This window comes from Mus caroli, chromosome X (genome assembly GCF_900094665.2).
Source record: "Mus caroli chromosome X, CAROLI_EIJ_v1.1, whole genome shotgun sequence".
NCBI lineage: Eukaryota > Metazoa > Chordata > Mammalia > Rodentia > Muridae > Mus > Mus caroli.
The window spans coordinates 146,917,043-146,923,772 of NC_034589.1; the positions used below are offsets into that span (position 1 = coordinate 146,917,043).

Below are 6,730 nucleotides of genomic sequence, written 5' to 3' on the forward strand. Positions count from 1 at the left end.
CGAATATGGGAGTCAGAGAAAGACCAGCCAGGTCTTAAGGGGAAAACCAGATGAGTTTAGTCATCTGCACTCAAAGTAAAGGAAGTGTTTGAGGTAGAAATATTGATAAATTGTTTCAAATGCAACTGCTATATCAAGAGATGATTGAAGATCATCTGTCATGAAAACCCACAGAGATTAGAGGTTGGAACCATTTTTAAACTACTGTACTGAAAGCTAATGACTCTTTTCTAATACAAATGTCTTTGTGGAGCCTACTTTTGTGGGAATTGTTGGAATTTTTTTCATCTGTAATTATGTTCAATACTGTCATTAAGCCTGAATATTTGAGCCCTTGCTGTAGGCTTCGAGGCCCAGAGCCTGTGCTTCTCTGTCTCTGTCTCTGTCTCTGTCTCTGTCTCTGTCTCTGTCTCTCTCTCTCTCTCTCTCTCTCTCTCTCTCTGTGTGTGTGTGTGTGTGTGTGTGTGTGTGTGTGTGTGTTCCTGCTTTAGTAACTTAGCCATTTTATCTCCAACCCTATAAATGTTCTAAAACACCTCCTGGTAACAGGTATTCTAAGGATGCCAATCCTGGGGCAATAACTCCTCTTTTTATTCTGCTTGAGTACCCTTTGTAGAAATTACAGAATAAGGGATTCAAGAAAGGACATATTTGGAATATGAATTGCTTGATACTTATACATTTCCTACATAGGAGTTTTTATATCAAAAAATGAATTATTATTCATATTTAACTACATTCTCTGGCAGCATTTGTATGTGGGGACATCATTGGTGAAGCTTGATGACAACCTTTAAGGGAGCCATTGGAAGCCATTTTTCAATGACAGCACAATAAAGGGGTAGAATCTTGAGTCACATCATAACCACCATGAGACAAAAGGCTTTGGGAATCTGCAGTTAGTAAGATCAGTATTATTTTAATTCAAATGATGAAAAGTCATTGAATTATGAGCATAATTCAATATTTGTTAAACTTTTCTAGTCAAAGGTATGAAATTACCCAGGAATGGCACATTTGACTGTAAAGAACATGTAAAGGCCTTTATATGTTATACTTACCTTGAAATAGATGGTGCCAAGATACTACAAAAAGCTTATGGTGTTTTGCTTGTGCAACAAATTATAATTTCTAGGCATCAATCTCTAGGGATGTTCTTCAGGAGCCGCCCCCTTCGGTTTTGAAATGAGGACTCACTGGCTCACAGCTAGTTAAGCTGGGCTGGGTGGCCAGCAAGCTAAAGGATCCATTTTTCTCCAACTTCAACAGGAAACTGGCATGTGTGTGTGTGTGTGTGTGTGTGTTCTTCAGATTTAACTAAAACCTTTCTGCTTCTTTTGGTAGTGCTTTATCAATTGAACTATCTTTCCAGCCCCTTATCTAACATTTCTAAACAAACTATTTACATATTGAGATTAAATAAATAATCTGACCTGCTCCTAGAGGCATTTCAGGTATGGCTACCACCGTGTCATATGTACATCAGTAGGTGACAAAGAGGAGAGAGGCTATGTCTGTGCTTAGTGTTATGAACTGTGAACAGCTGAATGATCTATGAACATTTAAATGATTACTAGCCTAACATTCTTTGAAAAAAAGTATGCCTGAGACAATCATGAGTCCTGTGCCAGGGAACTCAGATGAGGAGCTAGCTTGAGATGACCATCAGTTTGGCTTAAGCAGACCCTGACAACTTCCAGGACCAAGACCAAGCAAGAGACTAGAAGAACCACTTCTGGGGACTGACAGCACCCCCCTCAAAGTGGGAGTAATCCCAAAATAGACAACCCTTGCTTACATGGGGCCATGCTAGCAGGCCAGGCAAGGAGCAAGCCAGATGGCCACTATACCTGAACCATGGGGCGTGGACAGGGAGTTTAGTCGGATTCCATGCAGGCTGGGGGTATACATACCATGCTAGAAATGACCCATGCCTGATTCCATAATGCATAAGCAGGGACTAGCACTCCTGAGACCACTCCTGAGATGACCCCAGACACCCAGAGACCAAAGGCACCACTAACAGGAGCAAGTAATTGGTGGAGAAATGGAAGAGAAAGAGAAACAGAAGGATGTGGACTCAATGAAGAGGCAGAACTGCAGACTCAAAGGTAGTGAGGAACAGTCTGATGTGAGTAGCTGGTGATGCCACCTGGGACCATGGTGAAGTCCTGGCCTTTGATGCCACCCGGGGCCATTCCTAGGGTCCTTGGCCTTGCAGCAGCAGGGGACTGTTACCACCAAAGGCCAGGCAAACATTCCTGGTCTGAGCTGCTGTCTGGGGACATATTCATGTCTGAGGGCTCGGCAGAACTGGCCCCAACCCTCACTTGGGAGTCATAGGAGTCCTGGCCTGGGAGCAGGGGAGCAGGAGAGGTGACCCCTCCCATAGCCAACTACAATACTTAGGAAAGCTTGTCCTGTGTATTGTAGGAGTTTTGGATGAATCAGATGGAGGCTACTAGTGTGGGAGAGCTGTCCCTACCACTCATCTTTCATGTGGTGGCATGGACAAGGGAGTGATTCCCTCCATCCCACCCCAACCCCTTGCTTCTCACCGCTGGCAGGTGAGAGACCTGGCTCCAGGGTTGTGAGAGCAAGAGAGATGACCCTGTTCCTTTCCAGCTGTAGCACTCAGGAATGTTGACCCCACACCTCCCCTGGGCAGCACAGTAGAGCTGACCTGGTGGCAGAGGCTTGACCAAGCTGGCTCCAATGGTGTAAGAGTGAAAGAATTTGACTAAGTTGGCACCAAGGTCAGGAGAGTGGAAGAGTTTGCCTTGCCACTTGTCTTCTGCATAGTGACATGGGTGTGTGTGTGTGTGTGTGTGTGTGTGTGTGTGTGTGTGAGAGAGAGAGAGAGAGAGAGAGAGAGAGAGAGAGAGAGAGAGAGAGAGAGATATGACCCTCCTCCCCTCTCTCATCCCTTGCCATTTATGTCATGCAGAAGAGCCCTGGAGTCATGAGAGTGGGAGATCTGGTCATGTCACTTACTGGCTGCAACACTTGGGAGAACGGGCCCTGCACCTCACCTGGGCAGAAGGATAGAGCTGGCCCTGGTAGCAGGGATTCCTGCTGAGCTAGCCCCAAGGTCATGGAAGCTGGAGAACCGGAGTGCTGACTAGTTCAGATACTTCTCATGACCAAATTCAGGGTTTTGAACTGGCCTGTTCCAACATCTATCCCAACAATGAACTGCTAGGGTCAGTCCTACAGATCCAAAACTACAGGATAACCACAACACAGTATGACAATAGGATAACCAAGAGGAGTCCCAGTGAGGATCCAGTATCAATAGAGTAGCAGAAACCAGAGGCCTCTCATACCAGACCAATTAGCAAATGAACATTTGCAAGCAAAGTGTGGACAAAAGGGTATTGTGTGGGACATACTGTGCCATACTATAGCTTCCACAAAGAGATCTTTTTCCCTGTGTGTTGAGGATGTTGTAAAGGTAGAGGGCAGGTACAAGGGGAGGAGGAGATGAGTGGGACTGGGGTGCATGATGTGAAATTCAGGAAGAACCAGTAAAAAGACTTTTAAAAAATCTGTCTAGAATCCTGGAAAAAATATTTGCTCAGAGCTGGCATATATGTTAGTGGGGAGCCTCTAACTCTGTATGTGATGTGGCATTTGTTCTTCCAACTGCATTGCATGAGACTATATTGGATTTTTCAGTCCCTATATCTGTCAAATGCCAAATAAGCTCAGAACACTGGCTTCGACTGTCTTAAAGTGGAAAATGCTATGACTCATAGCATAAATTGTACAGTTTGGGATATAGTCAGTTCTCTCGCATATTGTAGGCTAGGAACATCTTCTTCACCTACCTGCTTCTATATCACTTATTAAAGCAACCCAATTTATCGAAAGGCTTTTTAAAAACCTATTAAGGTCTATTTATATCAGACCTTTAAAAATCAAAGCACCTTTACAAGATGCTATGTGTATCAACCATTAACACAAATTGTCTTTTGGAAACAAGCTGATAGAATGCAATATATAGTAATTTCTATAAAATAAAACCATTGATCACTGTCTAATAATACAATCAAGCTAAATGTAGCCATAGATTAAATGTTAAACTTATTATATTTACTTGTTAGACTATTATGCAACATTTTTAAAGTGGGAGAAGTTGTGCTGTGTGACTTCTGAAGATAGATCATAACATGCTATACAGATCTCACTTGTAGGGGACATCTATACTTGGAAATTCAGTTATCACATTTTGGGGAAGTCCAGGCCACCAGAAAAAGTCACCAGTGATGTTTCTGCTAACAGCCTAAACTGAAATCTCAGCCAAAACCCAGCATGGATCAGGACCCGTGTGAGTGAGCAAGCCATCAGATGATTCCAGCCTCCAGCCATTGAAGTGCCCCAGTTAGTGCTGAGAGGAACAGAGTCCAGCTGTCCCTGACAATTGCTGCCAAAACTGCAGATTGTTAAACAAAATTAATCTTCTTGCTTTAAGTCGCTACATTTTGGGGTGACTTGTTATGAACCATTAGATTAACTGAAGGAGACCATATAAAAACAAGGAAAATAGAGCTTAGGATATCAAAAGTGAAAAGTTAAGAATTAATATGTAATAATGTCTATCTAAATAATTCTGTGACTAGTTCAGAGACAAAAAAGAAAACATCTAAATGCTTATGAAGTTTGTGTAACTGTGACAATATCTTCATATACTTTTTCTCATGAGTTTCCCAAATTTTCACATACATGTATGGAATAAAAAGCAGTTGCTATTTTTTAATCGAGTTCAATTTTTTTATTTACTGCTAATATTTAAGAAACCATTAAAACAATGAACCTTCTTGCTGTGGGCTGACTCAGTCTCTCATTACGTACCAAAACATTCTCAGAAGCACCTACTGTTGATCAACCAAGCAGACATTGAATGCAAGACAGACGTGATTGAAATGTATTCATTTATCATAAATTAAAGATCTTAATTGGGAACAGACATCCAATGTAGGCATCTCCCATCTGCTGTTGGTAATGTTAACATTAAAAATGTCAGTATGGTAAACTCATTAATTGCATATTCTGGGGACTGCTAAACCATTAACTTACATCCGAAAGGGCTCAGTCAGCTTATCTTCTGACTATAAGACAAAAGGGGGCTAACCACCCTGGCAGACAACACTGGGAATTTTCTAAGAATTAAATGATATGCTCTTTAACCTTCTCTCATGAACAAATCATTAGGGGTTCTCTTTCAAGACTGACCAAATTTCAAACAATGAACAAATTCAGAAACCTCTTAAATAAGGCTTCAAGGCTCTTTACTACAAAACCCACGAACCTCGAAACATAAGTATCTTCAGTAGTAATTAATTCTGGACTTTAAATAGAATTTACTCAACGCATGGTGGTACTTTGGCATTGGTATGATCCATGTCGAGCTGGTTAGAAATGCAGAGTTTCAATTCCAAACTCATTGAATCAGGATTCTTACAGTGAAGCCAAGGTATCTTCCCATTTACGAGATCAATCTCGGTGATTCTACTGTTCACTGATATTTGGTAAATACTGGTATAGCTTACCATTGTCACCCCCATCAAAAAATTTTGCACCTGATTAAACCACCAAGAGACGTACCCCAATGTTTTGATACCTTTCTTTACTTGTCCATACCAGACAAAGTGATGCCACTGGGTATAGCCAAACAGTAATGATAAGCAGAGTTTAGTTTGTTAAAAGGCACAATTCTGTAATGGATTAAATGTGCTTTTGCTTTTCTCTCTACATTTCCTCTCCTTCTCTTCTATCCATATTGTTTCTATCTCATCTCCTAGATTCATTCTTCCTAGTATCATCAATTCTGTATTGATTCCCAAGTCCCTGCAATATGAGGCAAACCCACAATTCTGTCTAAGTCCTGACAAAATATATGTAACTTTTAAATTCTTTTTTGTTTTAATGTCCTGATTACTTCATAACAGCAGTTGGTTCATTAAATAAAACTGTGGCTGAACACTCAGAAAAGTGTCATTTTTAATATACTTTCTTGGGGATTAGTTTTCATACAATAAATTGTGCCAACTGAGGTCAACAAGAGAGTGGACATATGATAATTCATATAACCAATATTACAGTTAAGATATCGTATAAATGTTTTCTCTCATGCCTCTTTACAATTAATCCTTCCCTGGCTGTAGACAGCACTGATGAGTTTTAAATAAATAAATTAGATAGAGCCTTCTTTTCTATAATTTTGTGTAAATAAGACAAAACCGTATATGCCCTTTTATATATTAATTCTTTCACTTAAAACAATGTTTTTGGCATTCATTCATTATATATTATTCCTTTTTTATCATTTATTTTTTATTAGATATTTTCTTTATATACATTTCAAATGCTATACCAAAAGTTTCCTATACCCTCCCTCTGCCCTGATCCCCTAAACACCCACTCCCACTTCTTGGCCCTGGCATTCCCCTGTACTGGGGCATATAAAGTTTGCAATACCAAGGGGCCTCTCTTCCCAGTGATCAGCGACTAGGCCATCTGCTACATATGCAGCTAGAGATACGAACTCTGGGGGTACTGGTTAGTTCATATTGTTGTTCCTCCTATAGGGTTGCAGACCCCTTCAGCTCCTTGGGTACTTTCTCTAGCTTCTCCATTGGGGGCCCTGTGTTCAAACTTATAGATGACTGTGAGCATCCACTTCTGTATTTGCCAGGCACTGGCATAGCCTCATAGGAGACAGCTATAA

At 40.9% G+C, this 6,730-nt stretch overlaps 1 pseudogene; it reads left to right on the top strand.

Moving 5' to 3' along the window:
* Nucleotides 1-1,432: 1,432 nt before the first annotated feature.
* On the top strand, nucleotides 1,433-1,586 carry LOC115030191 (annotated as a pseudogene).
* Nucleotides 1,587-6,730: the final 5,144 nt, after the last annotated feature.